At 37.7% G+C, this 17,792-nt stretch overlaps 1 protein-coding gene and 1 long non-coding RNA gene across 2 annotated transcripts in view; one reads left to right on the top strand and one right to left on the bottom strand.

Annotated features, from left to right (window-relative positions):
• LOC122724103 overlaps positions 1 to 8,713 on the bottom strand; it is a 43,560-nt gene extending 34,847 nt beyond the window's left edge. Inside the window, exon 1 of the long non-coding RNA XR_006351375.1 lies at positions 8,672 to 8,713. This is a non-coding gene — a long non-coding RNA (uncharacterized LOC122724103). The remainder of the gene's footprint in view (positions 1 to 8,671) is intronic.
• The window catches only part of LOC122724099 (NAC transcription factor 29-like), a 94,220-nt gene that overhangs the window by 57,877 nt on the left and 18,551 nt on the right, over positions 1 to 17,792 (top strand). The gene's annotated exons all lie outside the window — the stretch shown is intronic.

Here is a 17,792-nt window from a genome sequence, read left to right as displayed (position 1 = left end):
ATTGACATGGAGGAAGACAAGAGCAATACCACCTCTGACATCCTACTTGGAAGGCCATTCTTGAGCACAGCAAGAACCAAAATTGATGTGCATGATGGCACATTAACCATGGAGTTTGAAGGGGAGATTATCAAATTCAATGTTTATGATGCCATGAAATTCCCCAATGATGTTTCTCCTGTTTATGGCCTTGATGTCATTGATGACTTGAGCCAAGAAGTCTTTGATTTTGATCTAGAGGAAACACTCCATGCTAATTTGTGCAGATATGAAGAGATGGACAGAAACTGCTCAGAGACAGACCAGATAGTGATGTGGGCAGATTCTGCGAGTGATTTGCCCAAGTCACCCAGGCAATCTGCCCAGATCAACCAGCAGACAGAAATGACAGAGAGTGATTTGCCCAAGTCACCCAGGCAATCTGCCCAAGTCAGTGAGCAGACAGACATGACAGAAAGTGATTTGCCCAGATCACTAGATGATTTGCCCAAATCAACAGGAAATCTGCCCCAATCAACCAGCAGACAGCAGGCTGAGACAAAGACAAAAAGTGCACCAGATCTGAAGCCCCTGCCAGATCACCTCAAATATGCCTACTTGGGGGCTGGAAATACACTCCCAATAATCATTTCTAACCAGCTCAGCCAAGAAGAAGAGGAAAAGCTCCTTGATGTGTTGAGGAAGCACAAGAAAATTGGGTGGACCTTGGAGGACGTAAAAGGCACCTCAAGACCCTTTGGTGGAGGCTCATCTCACCAGAATCAAGGACAAAATGCAGCATATGGAGCACTTGTTGCAGCTGCTGGTGGACCATTTTTCTACCCACAGACCAGCCACGACAGTGATTTGGCCGAGTGATTTGCCCAAATCACTTGGCCTAATCACCCACATCTCAGGCAGTCCCTTTCCTTCTCCTTATTAATTTTTTCATATTTATATTTAAACATTGAGGACAATGTTTGGGATAGGTGTGGGGGTATTTACTGTTAGGATTAGGTTATATTTTTCTTTTCTCCGTTTACATTATCTTTTTGCTTTCTTTTTATTTCTTTTTGCATCTTTTTGCCCCATAAACACACACCAAAATTTTTTCACACATTTTTTCACTTTTTGCACACACACACACACAGAATTTTGACTTAGCTTTTGCTCTACTCAAACATAGATAACAAGGTTAAAAGTGTTTCCTCATCTCATGACCCCATTGATTGGCCACCCCTTTAAGCCTTAATTGAATCACTCACAGTATGCTACCTTCACTTAGGGAGTTTTTCCCTTGAATTGAATCCTTAAATTTGCTAAGGTCAAGGGAAATAAAAATACAAATACATGCAAACAAAAAGTTAGTGTAACTCCCTATGAGTTGATTTGCCCAAACTATCATGACAAACCAGCACAAAGCACAAATCATAAACCTGTTCCAATGGTCTAAGACTATGAACTGAGCCTAAAAGCCACTTGGAGAAGTGACTAACTGAGTAACCGGGGGTGTATCACCCATGTACACAATCGCGTAAAAAGGTTAGTGACTTTTTCAAGCAAAAATAAGTTTCGATGGTCTAGACTATGAACAGAGCTAGTAGCCACTTGAACAAGTGACTAACTGAGTAACCGGGGGTGCATCACCCATGTGCACAATCGCGTAAAAAGGTTAGTGACTTTTTCAAGCAAGGATAAGAATAAGTGCTGCTGAAAATAAAAATAAAATAAAAAAAGGAGAAAGAGATAAGGTGGCAAGTCACTCCTAGGGGTTGCATTAAAACTAACATAAAAGAATAAGCATGATTGAGTCAAAAACCTTTCTCTTGACCATGGTAGGTGAAAGGAAACAAGGAAAGGAAAGGATGACCTTAGTGCATGTACTCTATACTGTGACACTTCAGCTTAGGAGTCTAGGGGGGCTGATTAAGTGGTAATTAGGCTCTAAAGAAAAAGGAACTTGATTGACTAAGTTGTTTGTTGCTTGAGGACAAGCAAAAAGCTAGGTGTGGGGGTATTTGATCAAGCATAATTTAGCCACATTTTTATTATATTTATTACTGTTTATTTACACATTTTTCTAGCTTAATTTGTCTTTTTGTTATGTTTTTACAGAAAAGGAAGAAATTGAAAAGTTGGAGAAAAAGTGAAGAAAAAGCTGGAAAAGTGATTGGGTCAAAGTGATTTGCCCAAATCACTCGCAGGAACTGGCCAAGTCATTCGCAGAGTTAGAGGCAAAAACTGGACTGAATCCCAGAAAGCGATTGGGGCAGATTGGGCAAGTGACTTGCCCAAGTCACTCGCAGAAACTGCCCAAGTCACCTTGACAGCAGAAGTTGACAGCAGAGGCGGGAAAAGAGCAGAAAATCCAAATTCAAAGAAAAGAAGTCCAAGTCCACTTCAAACACCACAAGATCAGTCCCAAGAGCCACGCCCTTCACCTAGAGAGTTCCATTCTCAATCAAATACAAAATCCAAAGAGGAATCAAAGACTACAAAGAAGACCAAATCAAATTGAGATTCCAAAACCCTAATCAAATTAGAATTGGGATTCTCCAGCTATATAAGGGCAACATCCAAACCATCATCATCATCTTTCAGCATCTGCCATCCTCGAAAATTCTCCAGCAACACAGCAGAAACTTTCCTTCTTTCTTTTCTTCTTTTCTTTGATTTTGTCCACCATGAGTGGCTAAACACTTTCTTTTCTAGTTGAAGTTGGAAAATTCAGATTTGTGATGAATTGAGAGATTTAAATCTCCATTGTTAAACTTCTATTTATTTTCAATATTTATGCAATTTGATCTTTCTATAATTGTTGCTTTGCTTTTAGAATCAATTTAGGCCTATTGCTTTTAATTGCTTGAGTAACAATTGTTTGAATAGTTTAGGTCCGTAATTGCTTAGATTATTTAAACACACATTTAATCAAGCTGCATAATCTAAACTTGACCACGCGGTTGGCAAGGTTAGAATTAGGTTTCTCTAAGTCTTAATGCAGTTAACAGTTGTTCGATGCCAAAGACCCCAAGGACGTTCCTTGGCAACTTGTTAACTAGTGTTTGATTAGCGAACGTTTCCTAATCAAACTAGAACTAAGGAGGAATTTGGATTGTGAGAAGCGTCTTCCACATCCTAAACTAATTTATTGAGATAAATAGGAGTATTAAAGAATCAATGATCAATTCTAAACAATCTGAAATAGATCCATACTTCAACTAGAAGCTTCTCTCTTATTGATTTACTCATCTTTAAATTATTGCTTTCTTTTGCTATTTAGTTTTAATTCATCAAATCAAACCCCCCTCTTTTATTTACTTGTTATTTACTTGACCTAGTCATTATTAGGAAAATCATTAGTGTCAATTCCCTGTGGTTCGACCCTATTGCCACTATCTACAAGTTAATTGTTGATTGTTTAATAGGTTTATTTTTGACGGATTCGACAACCGCCTATCAATAACGAATCAGCTCATCATCACTAGGAGCAAACCGATACCCAACAGGCAACGAGTTTAAATATCTCTCAACGTCATCGCTACTAGTATTGCAATCTGCAGCAACTCCTTTGTTCTTGTTCTGATTTTGTTCCATTAGATTGACACCAAACAGAAAATCAGAGAAGGGTTTTGAATGAACGTATGTGTTATGTGTGGGTTTTGTTTTGCTGTAGAAAGCCAGTGGAAAAAGGTAGCCTGGGTTTAATAGTTAAGCCAGTGGAAAAAGGTAGCCTGGCTTTAATAGTTGATATTCAACACATTATAGCAATGGCACACATGGGCCCATTGGGAATTCAACACATTAAAATTAATTATTGAACTGAAAATAATAGACATTTTTTAAAGATATTTATTTATGGTATTTTTTAAAAATTGAGAGGTTATATGGGGAGATATTTTTAATTAAATCAAATTATATTTATTATTACTTTTATGATTATTTTATTAATTTTAATTATTTTTATTTAATTAAGAATAAAAAATAAATAATTTAAATTATTGTTACTAATATTTATTCATAAGCAATATTTTAAAATTACTAATAAATTCTCATTATAAATAGAAATAGAATTTAATATATTTATATTATAAAGAATTATTTTTTATATTGAATATTCAATATAACCTTTTCCTCACTGCTCACCAATATTCATACCATAGTCTTTGAACTTAATATTAACCTCTCTGGGAGTTTTTAAGTCTTTGAACTTAATATTAAGTCTTTGATTCTATTAGAAATACTTGTGCAATTCCCAGCATATCGAGAGGTTACTTATGGATCTATATTCCAATAAATATAAGATATATTTAAAAAAATTAAAAATATGAGTTAATTAATTTTTCATTATAAAAAAATATAAAAGGTTATAAAAATTGCTAATAATTTAGGGAAGAAAATATAACAATTTTATTGGAATTAATTGATTCTTTATTTTATTTTTTATATTATTTAACTTACTCGTGATATCTGTTATGTATATATTAAAATACAAATAAAATTATTTTGTATCTAATTTTACAGATATAGAAATCCTTAATATTAAATTTCAATAGTATCAATGTTGGGAAGATTATGGTATGAATATTGAGATTTTTAAAAAATGATGTTTTAATATGTGAATACAGATATTTAATTGATATTATTGTACAAATTGAAAATTTATTAATTTATGAATTGATATATTATTTTTAAATATCAATTTGAAAATTTCTGATAAATATAAAAAGTAATACTTTATAATATAAATATAAAAAATAATACTTTATAATATAAATATATTAAATTCTATTTCTATTTATAATGAGAATTTATTAGTAATTTTAAAATATTGCTTATGAATAAATATTAGTAACAATAATTTAAATTATTTATTTTTTATTCTTAATTAAATAAAAATAATTAAAATTAATAAAATAATCATAAAAGTAATAATAAATATAATTTGATTTAATTAAAAATATCTCCCCATATAACCTCTCAATTTTTAAAAAATACCATAAATAAATATCTTTAAAAAATGTCTATTATTTTCTGTTCAATAATTAATTTTAAAATAATATTCAGTATTTTAATTTAGTTAAAACACTATTATTTAATAATTAAAAAAACTATTTATTATGATATTTAATTAACTATTAACTGACCACATAATCACTGCAACAATTAACGGTTATTATAATCGCTAGCATTTGTTCAACAAAATCCGAATAATATATATATATATAAAATTAAATATATAATTTAATTTATAATTTTTACACAAAAAATCAGTTAATATTATAATTTTTTTATCATTAATTTTTAAAATTTAAATTTTATAAAAGTGTATTATTTAACCTATAAATTTTATAAAATATAATTATTTAATTTCTAAAATTTTAAAACTCTTGTACGGATTTATTACAATTTTATAAAATGTAAAATTATGGTATCAACAGACTTTTAAGTAAAGTTGAAGAGTCAAATTACATATTTTATCTCAAATAAATAAATTAGTGTATATAAAACTACGGGGCTCATTACGTCTGACACCACTGTAATGATGAAACTTGTAAATTAGGAAATTAACTTGTAAAAAATTAGTAATTAAATTAAAATAAATTACTTTGTAATCCTTAATTTTAATATAATTAATGAATATATTTTCATAAATTATAGATTTTTTTTATTTATAAAATTTATTAAATTAATAATAAAAGAATATATAGAGGAATATTTTGAATTTTAAAAATAAAATGGCTAGCTTATAGAAGTCTGGAGTGTGCAAAAGAAAATATAAAATCAAATTTTATTTTTTAAAATTTCAATTATTTTGATTTGGTTCAGTTTTAGTTAAAAAAATTAATAAAATCGAATCGAACTGATTAGTAATAATAGTATATTATTTTTAATAATATAGAAATTATACTATAATTAAAATTAAAATATTTTAATTAAATGTTAGAATATAAAAAATAAGATGTAAAAAATAAAAAATTTATTAAAAAGTTCAATTCATCAAATTAAACTGAATCAGATCAATTTAATTTAAATTGATTTTTACATAAAATCGATTTGATTTTTTTAAATACAAATTTTAATTTTTAATTTGATAATTTAATTCAATTTTAAACTAAACGAATGGCTGAAATTACACTATCTATACAATTTCATGAGAAAATTTTTTTTTATAACCCAATAAAATTAAAGGAAAAATAACTGTTTTAAAATTTTCATTTATTGAATTTCATCAATCAATTTCTCAAACAAATATGTATACATTTCACAAAACATCTCAGCATCAACAAATAATCAAAGAGGAGAATGAATAAAAAAAAGAAGAAGCAAATTTCTAAAGAGGAAAAAACTGAAATTTAATTATATTAAAAATTAAGTATTAAAATATAATTTATTTTAAAAATACCTCTTTCCAACTTTTTTGCACATATATAAATTGCTAAAATAGTCAGACTTTATTATTTTAAAAATTATAAAAAAAAGCTTATTTTTAATTTCAGGATCTAAACTTGACTGTATAATAAAATAGTATATTATATTAATACCGTAACATTTTGGTCAAAACCAATCCAAATAAATTTTTGATTTATTTTTTGCTTTACTCAAAATTATTAATTTTAATTATTTAGTAGTTTTTTTCTAACTATTTATAAATTTATTTTCCGGTAAATCTATCAATTTTTTTGTTAACTATTTATAAATTTATTAATTTTTTTTATAAATAAATACGCTATTAGCAAATAATGACATTTCGAAAGATGTCGATGATTAATTTATGATATTATTTGAAATAAAACTGTTTAGACTCCGTTAGGATTTTAATCAATAAAGTTTATTAAGAAGAAATTCAGAAAATAAAAAAGTAAAAATTGAAATTTTTTATTAAATTATCGAAAATTAAAAGGTATTTCATAATTAAGAAAATGACTATTTATAATAAAAAAAATCTTAATATAAAAAATTATGAAAAATTTTTATAAAAAATAATAAAATACTAAAATTAACTTTTGACCTTAAATTTTGTGATAGACTTGTGACTTTTAAAAATCATGCGTCTTGAAATTTTTTTTTAAAAAAATTATTATAGACTTTCAACTAAAATCAATAATAGAAATTAAATCCGATCTAAATTTATCCTAAAATCTAAGGTTAATTGCTCCATATCACACGAACAGCAGCTCAATTCCAGGAATTTTATTTGAAAATTGGTGTCAATGGTAACTCATCATTTATAATTTTGGTTCCTAATCTCTTAATTTTTCTATATTTTGAACTGATGTTCAGATGATATGCGTCGGTTGATTTATTGGACACAGCAATCATCTGTTGTGATTTTGAAAATTATGGACAGTGAATAATAATTGGGAAGGCACAAAAATTTTGGATGTTTTTATGAAGTATGTGACTCTTTAGCAGCTGCAAATTGGTAATTGATGTCTTGTTGCTTGATGCTGGAAAGGGAAATATGATGAACAGCGACTGCTGGCTATGGACACCAACACTGCTCTCTCTACATCTCTCGCAGCATTCTGTCTGATCAGAGCAATTGCATATTCTATAAGGTCTGCATCACAAGGTAGCGGGATCATTTCATTTCATTGCTAAGATACTCCAGGGGAAGAAGGAAATCTGATCATTTCGTTTCATTGATTCTTTTTCGCCTCAAAACAACGATCTTTACATTCTTCACTGAACTGTAAAATCTATACATGATCTTTCAAAATTACAAAAAGAAATGACAAAAGACTTAGGATTGGTCCGACCTCCTCTAGACTCTGAGTGGACAATGTGAAAGGAAGGATAAACTAGAAGATGAGGACTGTTGAGCGGATCACCAAAAAGGAACTATAATAATAAAAGTATAAGGGTGAGTACAACATACTCAGTGAGCGGATAAATAAATAACAAAGGGGAAAAGATAAAGTTTAGGTACTTAATAGTACCAAATACTTAGCTAAAATAAGTCAGCTGAATAAATACATTTAAGTCAATTAATTCAAATAAACTGTTAAAACTAGAATCCGCATACACTCATAATATGTTCCTTGTAGATAATGCTGGCATCTCAGGTGTGATAAAATAATGACAGCTTGAGAGCAATGCTGGCATCTTAGTCTCTATGATGACAATTTTGGACCAAGAGCTAATAAAATACTGGTCATACACATGTGCAGAGTTACCCCTAAAGGGTGACCACCTGACATACGCCCCAAAGGCTGTCTGTATATCAAGTGTTGTCCCAAAGACAGTATAAATATATATTATGCTGAAAATAAATCACCTGTCATCAAGATGTTATCTGTTCAGTGCATATACAGAGTGTAATAGGCTATTTATTCAGCTGTGCTTTGAATTAAATTTTCGTTTATCCAAGAAATATAAATTAACTTTATCCTTTCCCATTTTAAATAAACAAAGTAACATATACACAGATACATATATTTAAGAAAAAGATCAAAGTTATATATTTATCCACTCACCAATATTGGGGAACAAAAGAACCTAGATCACAGGAGCACCCCTATTATCTATCCTGGAAGCCGGATCCTCTCCTAGATTTAAAAAAAAAATACTATATCAAATAATAAATAAATATTCTAGGATGATAATATAAAAGGTAAAAATGTGAAATTTTAAATATATTTTTATATATATTTTTAAGAAAATTTCGGCAGTATTTCGGCATAATTAGAACTTCTGCCATTTTCTTGCTATTTTGGGGAGCTTCTTGGGACTGATCGTCCTGTTATTACTCTATAAAGGCAAAGACCTATGGAGAAACTGTGCTTCTAAAAGTACTAGAGGAGTGAAATCTGAATGCTGATCTTGTGATGGGTAGAAGGCAAAGTAGTGGCTCGGTTTTATAATCACAAAGGCTAGACATGAGCCTGTTTCATGCTGATCTATGTTTGAAAATCAACATGTCAAGGTGAAGCGTCGGTTTAACATGTCTCTATCCTTTGACAACTGGTTAACCAACAAAGCCTGGTTTTCACATACAGGAAAACATATATACATATACAGATCATGTACAAAACATACATCACTAGGTCAAGCAACAACTAGTACATCTCTTTAATATTATATGTCCACTCTAAGCTATTACAGATCTCTTTACTTTTCCTGTACTCTGCTGGACTGTCCCTGTACACTATACACTGAACCTGCAAAACTGGGGTTAAGGGAGTGGGATGAGCTCTATAGCCCAGTGAGTAGAACAGTAAATCATCTCAGTAAAATATGATCTCATGAAATGCACCATATCACAGACAAGCCACATCAAGAGTAAACCTGTCACCACATAGTCCCAGTAACTCTGTGCCAGGGCGTAGAATCGAGCACCTGGTCTTCCTGTCATATATGTATATGTGTATATAACACCTCTGTACTTACCATTGCCAGGGCGTAGTCAAAGGCTCCTGGACTTTGCTATACCTGCCAGGGCGTAGTCAAAGGCTCCTGGACTTCGCTATACCTGCCAGGGCGTAGTCAAAGGCTCCTGGACTTCCTGTCTGAGACTATTGGATCATTCAGCACTTACTCACATCACCAAATAACAATGCAATGCAACATATTCGTGACTACTAATGCACTCAACCTATGGCATAAACATGATGCATAAGATATGCTAAAAGCAGTTTGTGGTTCAATTAAAAGTCATAAGTTTAGTTCCACTCACCTCTGGCTATCTGGACTGACTGACTCTGCAGGTTCTGAACCTCTGGAGCAGTACTCACTGCTGCTCTCTCTGGTTCCTCTGGTCTGTACCTATACAGATGGACTCAAATGAGGGACCAAACAAGCGTAGAATAACTCTCTTAAACTTCCCCAAGAAACCCCTTAAACTCACTCAACTATCTCTGCAAAGCATGCAAAAGAAAGCTGGACAGGACACTTTCGGCGGCAGGTTCGGCGGCCGAATGTCCTCTCCAGAGACGAAACTCAAGCACCTTCGGCGGCACCTTCGGCGGCCGAATCCCCCAAACAGAGCCGAACATGCAAAACAGGCTGTGGCAGCCAAGCCACCATGCAAGAGGTTCGGCGGCCGAATGAACCTTCGGCTGCCGAACCTGAGTTCATCCAGAACTCAGCTTCAACGGCAAACCATCTTCTCCTTCCCTTCACCCATTCAAACCATACTCCTCAACACACATATACGCATGTATATGATCACAGGGGTCCAAAACTATCTAATAACCCCAAACAACAAATCAAACAAACACAGAAACATGTATACATGCATAACTTCATCAAAACCACTACTTCTCACTTAAACATGCATCTCTCTCCCTTACCTTCCATAAAACCTTCAGAAAACACATAAAAACATGTTCAAGAGCATCACTTACCTCCTGTAACACGAAGATGAACACTCTGAACAAGAAAAACGGACCAACTCTCCTCAAACTCTCAAACTCTCACAAACTTAGCTTTTTGCTTCAAACCATTCAAACCCTTGTGTACAATCAAAACACTCTGCATGAGCTGCTCAAACTCAGCAAATAAACCAGGGGAGACGTGGCCAACGTCTAGACATGAGCTGGTGATAACACCAGTCCAAAATGCTGACTAAGGGATACAAAACTGCTGGCTAAGCAACTCAGCTTCGGCTGCCGAATCGCATGCAAAACCATGCAACATTCGGGGGCCGAACTTACCTTCGGGAGCCGAACATTGGGTACTTTCGGCGGCCGAACTTATCTTCGGCGGCCGAACTTGGCTCCTCTGCCTTGGTTCATTTCAACTCAAAACTATCAAACTGTAAACCCATAAAACACATCATAACACTTAGAAAAACATAACTCCTACCCGTATATAGAATCCCAACACCCCGGATTCCACCAGACAATAGAAATTCCGGTGCCGGATTCTAGCCGGGTATTACATTCTCCCCCCGTTAAGAACATTCATCCTCGACTGTTCCTAAAACAACAAAAACAAAACACAAGGAGGAAACTAACCTCAAAACAGATGTGGATACTGCTGGAGCATAGACTCCCGCGTCTCCCAGGTGCACTCTTCTAGATTATGGTGGTTCCATAGAACTTTCACCATCGGAATCTCCTTGTTCCTTAGCTGTCTGATCTGCGTGTCCAGAATCCGCACTGGCTGCTCTATATAGGTGAGATCCGTATGAATCTCCACCTCAGGCTCACTCAGAACCTGATTCGGATCTGACACAAACTGTCGTAGCATAGAAACATGAAATACCGGGTGAATTCTCTCCATAGAAGCAGGTAAATCCAGCTTATACGACACATTTCCGATCCTCTGCAACACCTCAAAGGGTCCAATGTACCGTGGAGCTAATTTACCTTTCTTTCCAAAACGAACCACTCCTTTCATTGGAGACACTTTCAGCAATACCCAATTACCCTCGTGAAACTCTAACTGCTTTCTGCGAACGTCTGCATAACTTTCTGTCTACTCTGAGCTGTTCTGAGTCTATCTCTAATCATGGGCACCATTCTACTGGTAATGTCTACTAACTCTGGCCCTGCAAGAGCCTTCTCTCCTACCTCTTCCCAACAAACAGGGGATCTGCATTTCCTCCCATACAAAGCTTCATAAGGAGCCATTCCGATGCTCGCATGATAGCTGTTATTGTAGGCAAACTCCACCAAAGGTAGATGCTGCCTCCAAGAACCGCCAAAGTCTAACACACATAGGCGAAGCATATCCTCTACTGGTGCTTTGATAGCATAGATGTAACGACCCCAAAATGGACCGTCACCGGCGCTAGGATTCAGGTCGGCTTAAGGCCGCCAGAACCCGTAGCAAGCCTGCTATACTCTCTGTGTACCTGTAAACCTCATACATGATCATACATTTTTTTTGTGAAAATAAAACTCTTTTCTGAACCAAGGCTTAACCTGTGCATGCACTATCTCTGTACTCTGTACTCATGTACTCTGTACTCTGTATCCCTGACTAGAGCTTGCTCTAGATGGGTTAACTCATACCTGTTAAGCCTGGTTTTCACATACAGGAAAACATATATACATATACAGATCATGTACAAAACATACATCACTAGGTCAAGCAACAACTAGTACATCTCTTTAATATTACATGTCCACTCTAAGCTATTACAGATCTCTTTACTTTTCCTGTACTCTGCTGGACTGTCCCTGTACACTGTACACTGAACCTGCAAAACTGGGGTTAAGGGAGTGGGATGAGCTCTATAGCCCAGTGAGTAGAATAGTAAATCATCTCAGTAAAATATGATCTCATGAAATGCACCATATCACAGACAAGCCACATCAAGAGTAAACCTGTCACCACATAGTCCCAGTAACTCTGTGCCAGGGCGTAGAATCGAGCACCTGGTCTTCCTGTCATATATGTATATGTGTATATAACACCTCTGTACTTACCATTGCCAGGGCGTAGTCAAAGGCTCCTGGACTTTGCTATACCTGCCAGGGCGTAGTCAAAGGCTCCTGGACTTCGCTATACCTACCAGGGCGTAGTCAAAGGCTCCTGGACTTCCTGTCTGAGACTATTGGATCATTCAGCATTTACTCACATCACCAAATAACAATGCAATGCAACATATTCGTGACTACTAATGCACTCAACCTATGGCATAAACATGATGCATAAGATATGCTAAAAGCAGTTTGTGGTTCAATTAAAAGTCATAAGTTTAGTTCCACTCACCTCTGGCTATCTGGACTGACTGACTCTGCAGGTTCTGAACCTCTGGAGCAGTACTCACTGCTGCTCTCTCTGGTTCCTCTGGTCTGTACCTATACAGATGGACTCAAATGAGGGACCAAACAAGCGTAGAATAACTCTCTTAAACTTCCCCAAGAAACCCCTTAAACTCACTCAACTATCTCTGCAAAGCATGCAAAAGAAAGCTGGACAGGACACTTTCGGCGGCAGGTTCGGCGGCCGAATGTCCTCTCCAGAGACGAAACTCAAGCACCTTCGGCGGCACCTTCGGCGGCCGAATCCCCCAAACAGAGCCGAACATGCAAAACAGGCTGTGGCAGCCAAGCCACCATGCAAGAGGTTCGGCGGCCGAATGAACCTTCGGCTGCCGAACCTGAGTTCATCCAGAACTCAGCTTCAACGGCAAACCATCTTCTCCTTCCCTTCACCCATTCAAACCATACTCCTCAACACACATATACGCATGTATATGATCACAGGGGTCCAAAACTATCTAATAACCCCAAACAACAAATCAAACAAACACAGAAACATGTATACATGCATAACTTCATCAAAACCACTACTTCTCACTTAAACATGCATCTCTCTCCCTTACCTTCCATAAAACCTTCAGAAAACACATAAAAACATGTTCAAGAGCATCACTTACCTCCTGTAACACGAAGATGAACACTCTGAACAAGAAAAACGGACCAACTCTCCTCAAACTCTCAAACTCTCACAAACTTAGCTTTTTGCTTCAAACCATTCAAACCCTTGTGTACAATCAAAACACTCTGCATGAGCTGCTCAAACTCAGCAAATAAACCAGGGGAGACGTGGCCAACGTCTGGACATGAGCTGGTGATAACACCTGTCCAAAATGCTGACTAAGGGATACAAAACTGCTGGCTAAGCAACTCAGCTTCGGCTGCCGAATCGCATGCAAAACCATGCAACATTCGGGGGCCGAACTTACCTTCGGGAGCCGAACATTGGGTACTTTCGGCGGCCGAACTTATCTTCGGCGGCCGAACTTGGCTCCTCTGCCTTGGTTCATTTCAACTCAAAACTATCAAACTGTAAACCCATAAAACACATCATAACACTTAGAAAAACATAACTCCTACCCGTATATAGAATCCCAACACCCCGGATTCCACCAGACAATAGAAATTCCGGTGCCGGATTCTAGCCGGGTATTACATTCTCCCCCCGTTAAGAACATTCGTCCTCGACTGTTCCTAAAACAACAAAAACAAAACACAAGGAGGAAACTAACCTCAAAACAGATGTGGATACTGCTGGAGCATAGACTCCCGCGTCTCCCAGGTGCACTCTTCTAGATTATGGTGGTTCCATAGAACTTTCACCATCGGAATCTCCTTGTTCCTTAGCTGTCTGATCTGCGTGTCCAGAATCCGCACTGGCTGCTCTATATAGGTGAGATCCGTATGAATCTCCACCTCAGGCTCACTCAGAACCTGATTCGGATCTGACACAAACTGTCGTAGCATAGAAACATGAAATACCGGGTGAATTCTCTCCATAGAAGCAGGTAAATCCAGCTTATACGACACATTTTCGATCCTCTGCAACACCTCAAAGGGTCCAATGTACCGTGGAGCTAATTTACCTTTCTTTCCAAAACGAACCACTCCTTTCATTGGAGACACTTTCAGCAATACCCAATTACCCTCGTGAAACTCTAACTGCTTTCTGCGAACGTCTGCATAACTTTTCTGTCTACTCTGAGCTGTTCTGAGTCTATCTCTAATCATGGGCACCATTCTACTGGTAATGTCTACTAACTCTGGCCCTGCAAGAGCCTTCTCTCCTACCTCTTCCCAACAAACAGGGGATCTGCATTTCCTCCCATACAAAGCTTCATAAGGAGCCATCCCGATGCTCGCATGATAGCTGTTATTGTAGGCAAACTCCACCAAAGGTAGATGCTGCCTCCAAGAACCGCCAAAGTCTAACACACATAGGCGAAGCATATCCTCTATGGTCTGGATGGTCCTTTCTGACTGTCCATCAGTTTGTGGGTGGAAAGCAGTACTAAAATCCAATCTCGTGCCCATCGCACTTTGCAGACTCCGCCAAAAGCGGGAGGTAAACTGAGGTCCTCTGTCTGAAACTATAGACACTGGAACTCCATGTAATCTCACTATCTCATCCAGATAGACCTGTGCCAACTTATCCACAGAATAGTTACTCCGTACTGGAAGAAAATGAGCAGATTTCGTGAGTCTGTCCACAATCACCCATATCGAGTCTATCCTGTTGGACGCTACTGGTAAACCCACTACAAAATCCATGGCTATGTTTTCCCATTTCCACTCTGGAATCGGTAATAGGTTAAGCATTCCGGCTGGTTTCTGATGCTCTAATTTCACCCTCTGACAAACCTCACAGGCTGTTACGAACTGCGCCACTTCTTTCTTCATGGCTGGCCACCAATAGACCCTTTTCAGATCCTGATACATCTTGGTGGCTCCTGGGTGAACACTATACCTCGCATTATGAGCTTCCCTCATAATGTCTTCCTTCACACTGTCCCTATCTGGTACACAAAGTCGACTCCCATAGCGAAGGATCCCTTTACTGTCACATCTGAACTCTGCATTATTGCCTGACTGAACAGTCCTGGCAATTTTCATTAACTCAGGGTCCTCGTGCTGTCTCTGAGCTATCTGCTCCAGAAACACAGGTGTCACTCTCATCTGTGCTATCAACGCACCTGTACCAGACAACTCTAGCTGTAATCCCTCGTCAAAGAGCTTATAAAGCTCCATCACAACCGGTCTCCGCTCTGCTGCTATATGGGATAAACTGCCTAGTGACTTCCGGCTTAGGGCGTCTGCGACAACATTCGCCTTCCCCGGATGATACTGGATCTTACAATCATAATCACTGAGCAATTCGACCCACCTTCTTTGCCGCAAATTCAGCTCTCTCTAACTTAAGATGTACTGTAAACTCTTGTGATCGGTGAAGATCTCGCATTTAACCCCATAGAGGTAATGCCGCCACATCTTAAGTGCAAAGATAACTGCTGCCATCTCCAGGTCATGGGTAGGGTAATTCAACTCATGCTTCTTCAACTGTCTAGAAGCATAAGCTATTACTCTATCACTCTGCATCAATACACAACCCAATCCCACTCGAGATGCATCACAGAACACTGTGAACTCTTTATTACTGACAGGCAGAGCTAACACTGGTGCTGTTGTCAATCTCCTCTTGAGCTCCTCAAAGCTCTCTTCACACTGGTCTGACCAGATAAACTTCTGGTTCTTCTGAGTCAATTTGGTCATAGGAGCTGCTATCTTTGAGAAGTTCTGAACGAACCTCCTGTAGTAACCTGCCAGTCCCAGAAAGCTTTTAATCTCAGTCACTGTCGTGGGTCTGGGCCAGTTAGCTACAGCCTCTATCTTCTTGGGGTCTACCTCAATACCCTCTGCTGATACCACATGTCCCAAGAAGGCAATGCTCCGTAACCAAAACTCACACTTCGAGAACTTGGCATATAAACCATGCTCTCTCAGTGTCTGCAGAACGATCCTCAGATGCTGGGCATGCTCCTCTGCATCTCTGGAATACACTAAGATATCATCGATAAACACAATGACAAAGTGATCCAGAAACTCACTGAATACCCTGTTCATGAGATCCATAAATGCTGCAGGGGCGTTAGTCAACCCGAACGGCATCACTAAGAACTCATAATGCCCATATCTGGTCCGGAAAGCTGTCTTAGGCACGTCTGCCTCTCTGACTCTCAACTGATGATACCCAGATCTCAGATCTATTTTTGAGAAACAACCTGCTCCAGCTAGCTAGTCAAATAGATCATCAATCCGCGGTAAGGGATACCTATTCTTGATAGTGACCTTGTTCAACTGTCTGTAGTCGATACAAAGTCTGAGGGATCCATCCTTCTTTCTGACAAAGAGCACTGGAGCACCCCAAGGTGAGGTACTAGGGCGGATGAAACCCTTAGCTACCAAGTCCTGCAATTGTTCTTTCAACTCTGTTAACTCTGCTGGCGCCATCCTGTAGGGAGGAATAGAGATAGGTCTAGTACCTGGCAGTAATTCAATTTCAAACCCTATCTCCCTATCAGGTGGTAGTCCTGGCAAATCGTCTGGGAACACATCGAGAAACTCTCGGACTACTGGTACTGTGGCTGGTTCCCTCACCTGACTATCTAGCTCTCTCACATGAGCTAGAAACCCCTGACAACCCCTCCTAAGCAAACGACGAGCCTGAAGGGCTGAAATCATACCTCTGGGTGTACCTCTCCTGTCTCCTCTGAAGACACACTCTGACCCATCCTGGTCTCTGAGACTCACTAGCTTCTCTCGACAGTCCAACGTAGCACCATATGTAGATAACCAATCCATCCCTAGAATGACATCAAAATCTGTCAAGTCTAGAACCACAAGGTCAGCTGGAAGGCATCTACCCTCTATGAATACTGGACTGAAACGACAGACTGACACTGCCACTGATGGGTCACATCTAGGTCCACTGACCCAGAGAGGATACTCTAACTCAGAACTGATCAAACCCAATCGCTCTATGGCTCTCGAAGCAATAAAGGAATGAGAAGCACCGGGGTCCATCAAAGCATACACATCTGAACACCCAATGATGAGATTACCTGACACCACTGTGTTCGACGTGTTAGCCTCCTCCTGTGTCACTGTGAAAATCCGTGCTGGGGCTACCGGATTTCCACCTCGGGAACCTGCTGCTGAAGTAGAGGCTACCCCTCTCCCTCTACCTCTGCCACTAGTCTGAGGCATGACTGGAGCTGTTGGCCGTACAACTGGCTGTACCACACTGCCTGAACTCATCTGCTGGGATGGTGCAAAAGTCATCTGCGGACAATCCCGAGCAATATGCCCTTCCTGTCCACATCGAAAACAAGCTGTAGATCCCAACCGACAAACTCCTCCATGTGGTTTTCCGCATCGTCTGCAGACTGGAGCTGTGCCAGAGCTTGAGCCACTACCTATTCCCAGACCTGACTTAACTTTACTCCAGAACTTACTCTTTGTTCCTTTTGCTCTATCCCATCTTTTACTACTTGGTGTGGGGGCTTTAGAACCCGAAGCCTGTGCCTTTGACTGTTTCTGAAT

The sequence above is a fragment of the Manihot esculenta genome, chromosome 7, assembly GCF_001659605.2.
Source record: "Manihot esculenta cultivar AM560-2 chromosome 7, M.esculenta_v8, whole genome shotgun sequence".
Classification (NCBI taxonomy): Eukaryota; Viridiplantae; Streptophyta; class Magnoliopsida; order Malpighiales; family Euphorbiaceae; genus Manihot; species Manihot esculenta.
This window is presented reverse-complemented; position numbering and strand designations above follow the sequence as displayed.